Source organism: Camelus ferus, chromosome 6 (assembly GCF_009834535.1).
Source record: "Camelus ferus isolate YT-003-E chromosome 6, BCGSAC_Cfer_1.0, whole genome shotgun sequence".
Taxonomy (NCBI): Eukaryota; Metazoa; Chordata; class Mammalia; order Artiodactyla; family Camelidae; genus Camelus; species Camelus ferus.
Genome location: NC_045701.1, coordinates 84,833,225 through 84,848,339, shown reverse-complemented (window position 1 = coordinate 84,848,339; position 15,115 = coordinate 84,833,225). Strand labels below are relative to the sequence as shown.

Sequence of the window (15,115 nt, the reverse complement as noted above, 5' to 3'; positions counted from 1 at the left end):
TTAAGATTTTCATGGGGTAGTTATTTGTTACGTTCCACTCTTTGGGGTCTTAACATTTTGAGTCGTCCTACTGCTCCACATCCCCTAATTCCAGACTAAATACCCAACATCTTCACCAGCATCCTAGATTTGGATAACGCCTTATTTTAACTAAGCAGGCTTCCTCTGTGCATGCCCAAGGCAGTCATGGTTAATGGATTAAGGCACTCTCACACAGAAAGATGGAGTCTTTGCCCTTTCAACTCAGTCTCCCAGGCAGCTCTTACCAATTGCTTGAAATTGATGTATCAGAAAAAACCGTTGGTCATTTCATCACAAGAAAGTAAGTCCAAAGAAACTCTAGTACAAATTATTAAACCAAGAAAAAAAAAAACTAACTCTGTGTGTGTTTATAGATATCAGCTTCAAACCAGTGCCATAGGAATAACTTTCTTTTCAACATTCAAAACTGAGCCTTCAAAGCACTCTGCCAGCAACCTCGGAATGCGCCCATTCCCAGGAAAGTCACCTGTTACAGCAGACTGTACGTCTGGGTGCCACATAGCTTTGCGTGCCAAGCCAGCCTCAGTCTCTACAACCTGTTTGCTTTTGAACAGGTTACTCAATCTTTCCTGAGCTCATCAGCAGGATGGGACTAATGCCTCCCCAGGGAGTCACTTAAGCACATAGCACGTATCCTACCACCTGGAAGACAAGTAACAAATAAATAAGATTCTCTGCTATCTTTGCATGTATCACTAGTATTGTCAATACTATTTCTACATTGATCTGTCGGTCCTTGGGCTTTTGTACAGAGAAATAAGATAACGTTCATTCCCCGAAGAAGTCCAAACGGAGATCAAAGGGGGATAACAAAGTGAAGGAACGCAGTGTGACCACGATGGACTCTGAGCCTACTTGGGACACTGCTCAGAGGTTGCTGAGCCCAAATCCTGCCCATCCTTCAGAATCAGCTCAAGTCCACATCCTTACAGAAGCCTCCACTGAGTACTCAAGAATCTACTCTGCCTGGAGGAAGCTTAACCTTAGTTAACCCTAGTTGAATTCTGTTCATTCAACATAAACTTTGTCAACTCAGGGTTTCCTCAGTCCAGAGTTTTATACACCCCACTACCCAACCCCGAGGAATCTGAGTATGGAGGCAGCAGGCAACCATAGCCTCAAGTGAGACAGTCCTCCTGAAGGCAGCGATACAATTACTCTAAGTCCCCCCTTAATGCCCATCCAAGGTTAAGCATATAGCAAGTGCTTCAGAAGTGGATGGATGGATGGGAGGATGGATGGTTGGGAGGATGGGTGGATAAGAGGATGGATGGATGAGAGGATGGATGGATGGGAGGACTGGAAAACACTTTCCCCCCAGAATGTGACATCTGTCCCTTCTCCTCAGCATCTGTTGCAGTGTAGTGAGGCCAACCTCCTTGGTCAGGTCAGTCAGATCAGCAGTTCCTTTTCCACTAGTTCCTCGTGTACCAGTGAGCACTGCACACTATGCACCCAAATGAAGGTGGTGCAGTGGGCTGAGAGCTGGCATATTTGCCTGGGGAGGGCACAAACTGACTTTTCTATGTGTTTCCACACCCCTGGTCAGAATCATCTGTTGATGTTGGCTGCCCGCTCTACTCCTCAGCCCAGGACAGGTGCCCGTGAGGGCCAGCCTTGAGGGTGCTGTGGATTCATCAGATTCCTAGTGACTGTAAGTAAAAATGACCTTCCTCTAACCTCATGTCCGGTCCCCAGGGCTCCCGGTCACTAGCTGAGGAGGAGCTCTCCTTGTAAGCTGTGGGCTGGGGGGTGGCTTTAAGGGGAGGGAGCGGAGCAGCAGCACTGGCCATCCAGGGCTCACATGCAGGGGGGTCTTACGGTAGGGAGTCCCCTCGCTCTGAAAGAGCGTGCTAGCCGAGAGTACGATCAAGCCTTTGGAGGCAACAGTCCTGGACTCGAATCCTGGCTCAGTCACTGGCTAGCTGTGAACCTTGAACAAGCCACTTCACCTCCCTGAGACTATTATTTTTGCAGGGGTTGTTGTGAGGCTGAACGGAGTCTTGCTCAGAGTCCCCTCAGTGGTTCAAAGGATGAGACGTCCATGAAGAGACTATGTAGAAAGATGTGGGAAGGCTGAAGGGAAAAACACGGAGGTTGTTTGGTGAGACACCCAGAGCTTAGCAAAACCAGGTTGCTCTCACTTGCCCAGAGACGAAGGAGCAAGGGGAAGAAGTAGTGAGAGAAGGAATCCTGGAAGGAGGGGCTGCCTGGAAGGGTCTGAGCGGGTGGAGGGACGCAGCTGCTCCAGAGGCATGGAACGGAAGCCAGGAGGGATGGGAATAAGCACCTCGCCCTCTCTCTCCTCCTGCCCAGGACTCCCGCCCGCCACCAAACCCAAGAAGTCAGTGGCCAGGAGAGCCAGCAGTACCGTGCAGAGGAGCCCACCTCTCACAGCCCAGAACACGGCAGAGAAGGACAGATGATGGATCTGGGCAGGGGGCTGGCAAAGAATAGCCCACAGAAAAGATACCACTCTCAGTACTGGGAAGAGCCAGCTTTTGCTGAGCACTTACTAGGTGCACGAGCACGTACAGTATTTCATCTAATTTCGACTTGTAAAGAGTTTAGCCCTGAGCACATAAGCGCTCACTACTGGTGTTACTGGCTTCATGGACTTCCCCATTGTCCCAGAGGTGAATTCAGACTCTTAACATGTTTAAGAAATGGGGGATCAGTGTCTTCCACTCCCACCTCTTCCCCCAGGTTTCCTTTAGTGACTTGTTTAGAATAAGGGTGCTTATTTTACCAAATCATAAACAGCTATGCGTGGGACTCCAGAGGTGGAGAGACTGATGACCAGAGCAGAAGAGAGGGGAGGGATGGCCTGGCGTCCGCTCCTGCCTGACACTGGACCTGAATACGTGGGAAACCTAGGAGTCCTCTCTCTCCATCTCTCACGGAGCCTGCCTAACCCTTCCCACCCCTCTCTCTTTGTCCCATCCAAGTGATGACAAACAGCGCTGTTCTTCCGCTCGCAGGACAGAGAAGTCAGCCACAGGGGCAGACTTGCTCAGTCCCAAGGACAAATTCTGAAGGACGAGTCTGTTTGTCCTGGACCGGTTGCCTGCTCCAGACCAATCAGAGCGAGTAGAGGCAGAGAGCTCATCTCTAAGGGTTCATTTACAGCAGCAGCAACAGCCAAAACAATGTGTGCAAATATACTACACAGTATGGAATCCTGGTGTAACAGGAAAAGAAAGAACAGTATGGAAAAAGTTACTTTTAAAAGGTCTAAATTATTAGAGAGCTGTACCTGGCTTAACAGATTCACTTTTAAAGAGCTATTTGCCCTCAAATGAATAGTTCTTATTGAAATCCTATTTGGACTTTTTCTTTCAATTTGGCAAACTGATTCTAAAATTCATCTGGTGGAATAAATCCACAAAAAAAAAAAAAGTTGATGATTTTTGAAAAAGGAAAAAAAAATGATTTGCCTTGCAAAAGACCTCATGTATTTTAAAAGCTACAACAGTTAAACAATATGGTACTGGTGGGGAAAAAAGGCAGGTATATGCATGGGAGGATATAAAACGTCTAGAAAAATCTGTGATAAATGGAATTTTATATATGACAATGATGGGTTTTCAAATCCATGAGGAAAATTTGGTTTCATTCATAAGTGCTACCAGTTCAATCTATTGTCTCCTGTACTGGGGGAATGGGATACTGGTAGTCTTCCTTCACACCAAATGCAAATTAAATTTAAAATAGATTAAAGAGCTAAACATAAAATTATGAAATTCCAAAAATACCAGAAGAAATGGTGCATGTGGCTGTTTATAACTGGGGACAGGGAAGGATTTCATCAGCAGGACAACACTGGCGGATCAGAGTACACAAAATGTTAACAGTTCTTTACAACGAAAGATACGATGACCAAGGTTAAAAGACAAATGACAGAGGGACGAGAGAAAATGGTTGTAATATTCATGACAAAGGTTTAACATCCCTTATGTATACAAGAATTTCCTACAACCTGCTCAAGAGGAAAAAAGACAATAGAACAACAAAAATAAAGGACCATGAAAGGCTATTTCCACCTATTAGACAATCAAAAATAAAACGATGCCAATATTCAACATCAGAAAGAGCGTAGAGGAGTACACATTTTTACCCGGTGTTTGTAGGAGCATAATTGGTGCAGATTGTTTGAACGGCTAATTAACAGTGTCTAGGAAAATTTTGATATGTGCCACGAATATCTTTGTACACATATCAAAATGTGAGAGAGTCCATAGAGTTCATTTATGAAATTGGCATGCATATTTTGAATTTTCCTAGACACCTGATATAAAATATAAAGCTTCACTGAGAAGGTGAAGTGGAGTGAAGCCCTAACAGAGAAGGCAGTGAACTATGGTGTGTCAGGGAGGCTATCCCAGGGAGAGGGACTGACTTGTGCAAAGGGCCAGTGGCAGCAATGGGTCTGGCATGTTCAAGGGATATTGGGAAACTGGTGTAGCTGGAGCAGAAGGAGTGAAGGAGAGGGTAGTGGGAGGTGAGTCCAGAGAGGGGAAAAATCAACACTCATGCATAGAAGATGATTCAATAATTTATAGTTAAGTAGATCCTTACTACCCAATGTATATAATCAGTAAAATAGTGACGTGATACACACTTACTGACAAATTAGTGAAATATATCTACCCTATATTCTTAAATTAAAAAGTAAGTGTTGGCAACCCAAATGTCCATCGACAGATGACTGGATAAATGAGATGTGGTATATATACCATGGAATACTACTCAGCCCTAAAAAAGAATAAAATAATGTTATTTGCAGCAGCATAGATGGACCTGGAAATTCTCATTCTAAGTGAAGCAAGTCAGAAATAGAAAGAAAAATACCGTACGATATTGCTTGTATGTGGAATCAAAAAAATGGACACAAATGAACTTATCTACAAAACAGAAACTGACTCACAGACATAGAGAACAAACTTATGGTTACCAGGGGGGAAAGGGAGTGGGAAGGGATAAATTGGGAACTCAAAATGTGCACCTCTTGTGGAGTGATGGAAATGTTAGCTATCTTGGTGGTGGTGGTTTCATAGGTGTATACAGCTATCAAAATTCATCAGCTTGTACATCTGAAATATGTATAGTTTACTGTACAGGAATCATACCACAATAAAGCCATTAAAAAAAATAAGTGTTAGAACAATTTATTTATATTTAGTAGAGTTGCAGTGAGCACTGTAATAATAAAATTAACAACTAGTGATTACTGAGCAACTACTATGTACCAGGCATTGTGCCCAGGCTTCACTCAGAGCATCTCACTGAATCTAATAAGGTAGATGTTATTACCCTCAGTTTACACAGGAGGAAACTGATGGGCCCCTTTCCCTCTCTGGCCTCACCTCCCACTACCCTCTCCCTCACTCCTTCTGCTCCAGCTACACCAGCTTCCCAATATCCCTTGAACATACCAGACCCGTTGCTGCCACTGGCCCTTTGCACAAGCCAGTCCCGCTCCCTGGGACAGCCTCCCTGACACGCCATGGTTCACTGCCTTCTCTGTTAGGGCTTCACTCCCCGTCACCTTCTCAGTGAAGCTTTATATAAAACTATAACTCTCCTTCCCTGATGCTTCCTATCTCTTCTTGCTTTGTTTCTTTCTTTAGAATTTATCACCATCTAACATACTTTTCCTTACTTATCTTGTCCCTTGTTTCCCCCCAATATACAAGCTCCACATGGTTGGGGGTCTCTCATGCATGACTGTATTGCCCACACCAAGAACGATGCCTGGTGCATAGCATCCCCTTCCCAAGTATTTCCCAAATGAATGAAATATCTGACACCCAGTGCTCTCCACCTTGAACACTGGTGGTCTCCTCTAATACTTGCCATCTCTCTCATCAGGAAAATGGGAAACCCTCCTTGACCCAAAGCTCACTGAGATCAGACCGTTCTCAGGGGGCGAGGGAGCCAAGACCCCGGGGCCCACATGCAGTGGCTGGGCTGCTTCCAGCTCCCGGGTTTCTAACCTGCACAGCCACGTCCTCCGCTCGCACCACAGCTGCAACACCACCTCAGTCTTCATCCTTCTCGACACAGGGAAGGCCAGGGAGACAGAAGAGGCTCTGATGAAAGAGAATTTTGAATATTTAAACAACAAGGACCTACTGTATAGCACAGGGAACTATATTCAATTTCTTGCAATGAGCCGTAATGGTAAAGAAACTGAAAAAATATATATACATGTATGTATATGTATAACTGCATTGCTTTGCTGTACACCTGAGACTAACATTGTAAATCAACTACATGTCAATAAAAAAAAGGATAAAAAATCAAATTAAGTTAAATTAAATTAAATTAAATTAAAAGAGAATTGTGACACATGGACTCAGACCCTCCTGCTAAGGTAGGACCCCTGCTCTCCCCACTCCTGCATGAAATAAGCCCATTTCAACAGCCACTCTCTCAGCCGCCGCAGCTTCTGTCTTTAGGTCATGACCTGGGAGGTGGGGGTGGGATAGATCATACCCTAATGATTAGGCAGAGAAAGAGAAAGAAAAATGCCATATGATATCACTCATATATGGAATCAAAAAAAAAAGGAAAAAAAAAGCAATTTCCTCCCTTTAGAGATAACATTCCTTTCTCAGTCTGGGGTCAGGATCTCACCTTGTTGGATTATGTAAACTGTCAGTATGTTACTTTGATGTATCACCCTTGGTCTCAAAAACTTGCACAACTCTGCCTTGACCTCTAACAGGTGGAACGGTCCTCAGAGCTCTCTGAAAGACTGTCTCTCAGGTTATAATCCTCAGCGTGGCTCAACTAAAATTTTCAATGTCTTTTTAGCTTCACTTCTGATTAATTTTTCATTGACAAGAGAAATTCACTGACCACCATGTGTTAAATACATTCCATTAATTATTTCCACTCATCACCAAAATAACTCTCTTTGGTGGGCACAATTCTTCACCTTATTTAACGAGCCAGAAAGTTGAGATCTGCTAGGGGTGGATTTGCCAAAGTCACATAATCAGCATTTGGCTGGAGTGAGACTGGAGACAGGTCTGACAGACTGAAAGGCTGTGACAGTTTCTCTTTTAATGTCTTGATTCTGATCTCCTGCTTCCTCTGCCCTCAGGGAAGGCAGGGATTTAGGAAACTGAGGCTCAGAGAAGTCAAGTGACTTGTCCAAGGTCACAGAAGAAGGAAAGAGCATGAGGCAGAGCTGGGACTCAGCCCCAGCCCCTGAAGGCGTCTCCTGGGGGTGCCTGTGTCAGCGCCAAATGTGTGGGCCCTTGCCTGCCAATTGAGAAAGAATTCTCAGTAGAGGCAGAGGGACAAAGTGAAAAAAAAAAAAAAAAAAAAAAAAGAGTTGCTTTGTTGCTGAGAGGGGGGATAAAGCAAAAAAGAAAAGGCTTAGGCGGGGAGCCGTCAGCCAGGTAGCCGGTTGAGACAGCTCCAGTTTCTGCGGGGCCGCGGGCTCTTTTATCGGAAGCCTCCGCCATCCTTATCTTCATTCCGGTGCCAGTCAGCCTCTACCACTGTCTCTTTCCTCCCAAAGAGCTCAGCCCTAAAACAGAAACTTTGGTGGGAAAGAGACAAAAAGAGAGAGAGAGAGACTGGAGTATGTTCTTGGGACGGATGCAGCAGTTGTGGAACACAAACTGTCTTGTTGCATGGCTGTGTCCTTGGAACCAAGGAGCCAGATGCGGGTAAGAGAAAATGTCCTGTTTTTCAACAGCCTGGCCTTCTCTTCCCCTTGTTGATAACCAGCCGGTGTCAGTAGGCGTGTCTAATCACCTCTCTCTCCCGCACGAGCCGGCCGGTCCTGTCCCATGTTCCTCAGGCTCTTTCAGGTACTGCCCACTTGTGAATTCACTGGCCACACCTGGACCCACAGGGGCATCCACACCGCCTCCACGCGCTGACCCGGCGCCCCCATCGGCCCTCTCCCCACAACCACCTTGCAGATTTCCTCAGGACTAAGACAAGAGCGCCCATAACCTCTGCTTTTAATGTGGGACGTGAGGCAGGGAAGGAATGAGAAAGAGAGGAGGCAGCGGACCTTTGTGGCCAGGGCATCTGTAAGGTACTTAATTCTGATTCCTCTACTTAACAGTGTGACTTTAGGTAAGGCTTCTGGTAACAGAGAACAAACCCGATTCCAAATCGGATCTATTCCTTTAGCTCTAACCTTTGTGCACTGTGGCCTTTGCTTAGTCATGCTGGCTCTGCACCTTCCGTAAAAGGATGTTGCCTATTCCCTGAAATACACAGGATAACCCGTTCTCAAGGCCTCTGCCTCCCAGGCTTGACCTTTAAAGGTTTAACACTTTTACAGAAAATAACATTTATTTTACGTGGACAGCTGTAAGAACAAAGGGTCATCACACCCCCACCAGGGTCTGGCCAGCCAAGAAGTTTACAGCAACCAGCCACACCCCCTCCTCTTCTGATGTAAAAGAAGCCTGAATTCTAACTTGGGGAACATGGTTCTTTAGGACCACCTTCTTGGTCTGCTGTCTTTCCAAATAGTCACTGTTCCTTGCCCCAGCACCTCATCTCTCAATTTACTGACCTGCCCTGGGGTGAGCAGCACAGCTTGGACTCGGTAACATTCTAACCTCTCTCTGCCACAGCTTCCCAGTCTGCCAAATGGGAACAGCAATCTGGGTACACTTTGGAGATATTGTGGGTTCGGTTCCAGAGCACTGTAATCAGGCAAGCGTTGCAATAAAGTGAGTCGCACCAAATTTTTTTGGTTTTCCAGGGCATACAAAAGCTATGTTTACATCATAGTCTATTGTGTTCAATAGCATTATGTCTTTAAAAATGTACAGTGGGGCACGGAGCTAGGGGTGTGCTGGCTGCAGGCCTGGCTGCTTCCCGGAGCCCCAGGTCAATGTTCTGGCCACAAAGCACCTTTGTTGTCCCCAAGCAGCCGGTTCAGGCTGGTTGGAGCCGTCCCCGCGGAGAAGGTGGTCCAGGTGCTCCGGAGACTGACCTCGGCTCGGTTCCCACCAGCCCACGAGCAAGAGCAGGGCAGCCGTCCCCTCCAGCAGCTTGCTCATGGCCACCCACACACTGGGGGGCTAGCCTCTCTACCGGGAAGTCCACTCTCCCATTCATGGCCACAGTGTTGGAGTCCCCAGAGCGTGCGGAATTGCCCCAGACCCCACTGGCACGATCGCCTGTGACCTGGCTCAGGAAGTCATGGGGAAGAAGCAGCCTGGTGGCCAGCCAGGCAAAACCAACTCCAGGCCCCTCATGCAAACTTCATAACAACCTAAAAACGTTCTAGATACTAGGACCTCCATTTCTCAGATGACGCATAAAGAGCTTAGTAACTTGCCCAATGGCACACAGCTAAAGTCTGGATTCAAACCCAGAGTCCATACTCTTGACTGCCAAGATATCCTGGATGATAATAATACTCACCCGGTACCGGTAAGGTTCTTGTGAGGATCAAAGAGGTCAATATCCACGAAACAGCGGAGTTGGCACTGAGCAAGGGCTCAGTAAATGCCACCTACCACCCTCACTAGGGGCCAGACCCTGTGCCCAGTGCTTTGCACACGGCTGCAGGTTGGACAGGTGGCCCCAGTGATGAGAGCCTGCAGGGCTGCAGGAGAGGGAGTCAGGCAGTTCCCCTGACCCACAACAGTGACAGGAGCTAGGACCAGCAAGGGCCAGCTCCGGTCTAGCCTCTGAAGCCGGAGATTTAGCCCAACCTACTCACACCACCCCCATGCTGGCCATAAGTACAGGTTGGCATCCATTTCTGCCAACACAGGTCACGATTCCTCAGGTAAACAGCCAGCCACGGCTCAGCAAAGGCCATGCAGGGCGAGCCTGATCACTGCAGTTTTCTGGCTTGACGTGACCTGTCTCATGCCGGGCAAGGGCTCTGTTTTCCTGGAGACGGGATTCAGAGGGCACTAATCCACAAAGCTGGAGAAGTTACGAGGCCTTGAGCAAGCCTCCTGGTCACAGCTTCTGTGGCTGGCAGAGCTGGGGAAGAGGAATCCAGAGCAACGCATCTGTAGCGGGGTGATTTCAGAGGAGGAGTAGAGGCTTCCGCCAGAAGCGCATCCCTGGATTGGGGGGTGAAGCCTGAGAGATGGATACACCTTTCCCAAATAAGACCCATGTGCAGCAGTGACTGGCCCAGAGGGAACAACTGAAGGGGGCCTTCTGGTAAACAGGGACCTGGTCCCACTCACCTGGAGGCCACTAGCCAGGGCCCCGTGGGCACAGACCAGCGGTTCAGGGAACATGCGGTGAACGGATGGATGTCTGACTCAACAGTGCTTCTGAAAAATGTTCTCCTATTTTAAAAAAATTATTTTTCTAAAAAAAATTTAAGGGGTTAAGAGGTTGATGATTAAAGAAAAAGGCCTTCTAGTCAGGTACCATCTAAGCAGAATCCAGTACCTGGTGGGCACCAGAGAAATAAAATTCTACCAATGGTTCTCTTGAATGAGGCCTTACCAGGTGCCCTCTGCTGTGCTAGGCTCACAGTTCCACCCAGTCTTCACAGTAACACCATGTGTGTATATATGTATATGTGTGTGTGTGTGTGTATATATATATATATTTTTTAAAGAATCATTTGAGAGTAAATTATATACACCATGACCCTTTACTTCCATGTATATTTCCTAAGAATTTGGGATATTATTTTTTCAGTAAAGCTATTAACTTCAGGAAATTTAGCATCAGTACAATACTTTCCTTTAATGTACCATCCATGTTCCAGTTTTGTCAACTGTCCCTATAATGTCCCTCCAGTTATGGACCCAGGCACAACACTGAGTAAGTTATGGGTAATGATTTGCTGGCCTTTCAGGGGTCACCTCAAAGCCTGGGAGGAGTTCCTTGCCAAAGCTCTCCAAGAATCACCACCTTCTTCTCAGAAATCACACCATTACAGATGCCACATTGCTTTAATCTCCTTCAAGAGGTGACATATTCTGTCCTCTTTGAGCATTACACTTTTAAAGAGCAAGCTCCCTTGTTGTCACGAAGTGGTGTAAACATACATATGGAAAAAGATAAATTTGACCCCTACTTCACACCATACACACAAAATCAGATCTGGATGGATTGCAGATCTAAATGCGAAAACTAAAGCAATTAAATCCCTGTAAGAAAATACGTCTCAGGGCATTGAAGTTGGCACAGATTTTGTAAGCAGGACGTAAGCTACACTGACTGTGGAAGAATAAATGGAAGGATTGGACTCCATCATGAATTACGTTCATCAAAAGATTATGTAAAAGAGAGTGAAAAAACCACAAACTTGGACAAACTATTTTGCACTATATACACACACACACACACACACACACACACACACACACGGCCCCCCATCTAACTGGCAAGCCTCCCAATCACTAAGAAAAAGACAATCTGATATAAGCAGGCACTTCTGCTCAATCTTACTGAAACAGGCACTTCTCAGAAGGCAACATCCTTGGCTAAGAAGGAGAAACTGTGTTATCATTTTAACCTAGAAAGTCCTGGCTCTTTTATACATAACAAAAAATTTTAAGCTTTTCTATCTCCTCTCATACTTTACTCTAAGGAGCAAGAAGAAGCTGGAACACACCTTCAACAGTTTGCCTGGAAATCTCATCAGCCACCAGTTTTGTCACATTTTCTATTTTCACGTTTCCACAAGTGACAATGTTGCTAAATCTTCCACCTTCATAATAAAGATCCTCTTCCTCTAAGCATCCCCTGACCTGGTCCCCACTTTCCTTGAAGCTCTCCTCAAGGACCACCGGACAGCCACAGCCTCTATAAGGCCTTTCCAACTCCCATTTGCCAACTGATCCCAGAACCATGGCCACATTTGTAGGCTTTTTTATGTAACATCCACTTCCAGGAACCAAAACCTGTTCTAGGTAATGTGGCCTCATAAATTATCCCAAAATGTAGTAGCTTAAAACAATCGTTTATTATACCATTGGGTTCTGTGGACAGGAATTCAGAAGACACAGCAGGATGGCTTGTCTCTATTGCAGGATGGCTAGGAGCTTAGCTGGAAGTTTTCAGTGTTTTTAGTAAAGGGCAACCACCATAAGACCAAAAGCAGAATGCGTATCTTTTAAACCAATGGGAGAAAATTCAACCATTTCAATGCAAATAAGTAAAAGACACAAAAAGAAAAAGAACATGGAGTAAATGGAAAATTTGAAATGAACTGGTATGTCAGCCCTGAAACAACAATGATTAAAACGCAAACAGGTTCATTTTGCCAGTTGAAAAGCAGAGACCTTTGTTGTTGGATAATTAAAAAAAAAATCAGACAAAATGTTGTGTACATGAGACAGTCTTAAAATAAGAGGGCTCGAGAAAAAATAATAAAATAATGCCATTTGCAGCAACATGGATGGACCTGGAGATTGTCATTCCAAGAGCAGTAAGCCAGAAAGAGAAAGAAAAATACCATATGATATCACTTATATGTGAAATATAAAAAAAAAAAAAGACAAATGAACTTATTTACAAAACAGAAACAGACCCACATACATAGAAAACAAACTGATGGTTACCAGTGGGAGAAGGGAGTGGGAAGAGATAAATTGGAAGTTCGAGATTTGCAGATACTAACTAATACATATAAATAGATAAACAATAAGTTCATACTGTATAGTACAGGGAACTATATTCAATATCTTGTAGTAACTTATGGTGAAAAAGAATATGAAAACAAATATAGGTATGTTTATGTATGACTGAAGCATTGTGCTATACACCAGAAATTGACACAACATTTTAAACTGACTACGCTTATATATATATATATATATATATATATATACACACACACACACAAAAATAAAACAAGAAAGTTCAGTTTGGTAATGAAAGGATGGAATATGTCAGGCAAGAGTGAACCAAGACAAAGTTAGGAAAACAATCTTATTAGATAAAATAGAATTGAAGACAAAAATGTGTCATATGAAACAACAATAAAAGAAAAATACAATAGAGCAAGAAGATATAATAACCAAAAGTACATAAGCTTTAACAGTCTCAACGTGTATTAACCAACAATTGACAGAGAGCTAAATACATGAACAATTGTGACTGGCGATTTTAACATTCCCTGCTGAGAAGCTGAAAGTTCAATAAATAAGGAATCAACATAGATACTGAAGAGTTGAATAAAATAAGCTTAAGCACTATGTATATACATACATACACACACACCTTGAATAGATAATACTCATTATTTTATAAGAAAACATGGAATATTTACAAAAACAGACAATTTATGATAGCAAAAACAGCCTCGGTAAGTTCCAAATGTTCAATGTAATATAAATGACACTTTTTGACCACAATGAAATGAAAGTAAAATTTAATAACAGACGGATAGCCCAAAATTCTAAACACACGAAATGACATAAAACTATCCTTGGGTTAAAAGTGAAGCCATAAAGGAAATTAAGAAATACTTAGAAGAAAATGACAGTGAGAATAGTAAATATCAAGAATTTGTGGGACATAGCTAAGTCAGTATTTAGACGAAAACTTTTGACTTTAAATACATTTATATGGATAGAAATATTAAAAATCAATAAAGCTTAACATTTAACTCAAGAAAATAGAAAAAGTGCAAACAGAAAAATTCAGAGTTTGTGAAAGTATGATAAAAAATAAAAATTTTAAAAGGCAGAAAGCAATGAAATATAGATTTTTAAAAACCAATAAGGATTAACAAAACTAAAAGCTGGTCCTTTGAGAATATTAATTAGCTGGACAGATCTCCGTAACAAGACTCATCATGGGAAAAAAAAGAGAGGAAATATGTAAAGAAAATACAGACCCAACAAAAATTAAAAGTAATTACTGATATGACAGAGATTTGAAAACTAGTAAATTCCTAGATAGAAATTCTAAAATTGGTTTAAGAAATAAAAACCTTGAAAATACCAACAAGTATTAATAAAACTAAAGAGCTCCCAAAACTCTAGACACAGTTGTAGGCCTCACGGAAACATGTCCCCTCATACCTGAAAGGTTGTAATGGCACTACTGACCCAGCAGAGGGCAAAGGACTCTAGCCGGCCATCTGCAATGTGCTCTTCTGCACACGGTTATCACTCCAAGGATGGGCAATCATGTCCTTCAGGGGACTGACAGGAACACCAAGAAAAAGTGAGTCTCTCTCCTTCTGATATCAAGGAACCAGTTAGAACCAAATAACCTGGAGCTGCAATGGCCACCATAGACAGACTGAAGCAGGAAAGCAGAAGAAAGCAGAGCTAAGAAAGAATTTTTTAAAAAGAGAGAGAGAGACAGAGACAGAGATTTGATGACCATCTTGGGACCCCTGGATCCAGCCAGGCCTGAAGCTCTCTCCACCCTTCAGAACTCTCCTTCAGGAGACCCAATAAATATTATTTTTTATTTTAAATCATTTTGAGTTTGATCTCTGTCACCTGCAATCCAAAGAGAACTGGTGAATGAAGATGTGGGGAAGAGAGAAGGTGCTAGACTTTAGAGTTAAATGGTCTTAGATTTGAGTCTCAGGGGCAGCTCACTTAAGCTTCATGTGCCTCCATTTCCTTATCTAAAGAAGAATGGTAGTAATAATATCCACTTCATAGAATCGTGAAGATTAAATGGGATAATTCACAGGAAGCTCTGGGCTGCTTTTATTCCATGTCTGTCTTCCCACCAAACCACTGTCCGCTTGAATTCCATGTCTGTCTTCCCACCAAACCACTGTCCGCTTGAAAGCAGGACCTGCTGAATTCATTCCCAGCCCAAGCTTAGCACCTGGTTCTTCACATATGTCAGCACCATCATACTAACTAAGGGCACCTGTGGCCTCTGTGCCAGCTGGCACCAGGCAACCACAAACACTGATGCAACTCGAGTCACATTTTGATATTAAAAAAACTTCAGGGAACTGTATGCAGAGGAAAGTTAATTCACAGCATTACTGTGTTTACTCAAATCTCCTGGAAAAGCCTCCCATTGGTTAATGTCTTGGGGGAGGGGACCACCAAATGGTGAAGGCCAGTGGCCCCCCTCTAACCATTAACCAGCAAGAAAGCTGGCAAACAAGATTTAGTGGCAG

At 43.9% G+C, this 15,115-nt stretch overlaps 1 long non-coding RNA gene across 1 annotated transcript; it reads left to right on the top strand.

Moving 5' to 3' along the window:
• The first annotated feature begins 8,462 nt into the window (after positions 1-8,462).
• On the top strand, positions 8,463-14,667 carry LOC116664393. Its single transcript, XR_004320909.1, has 3 exons — positions 8,463-8,472; positions 13,760-13,762; positions 14,513-14,667. It is a non-coding gene; the product is annotated as an uncharacterized LOC116664393 (long non-coding RNA).
• The last annotated feature ends 448 nt before the right edge of the window (positions 14,668-15,115 follow it).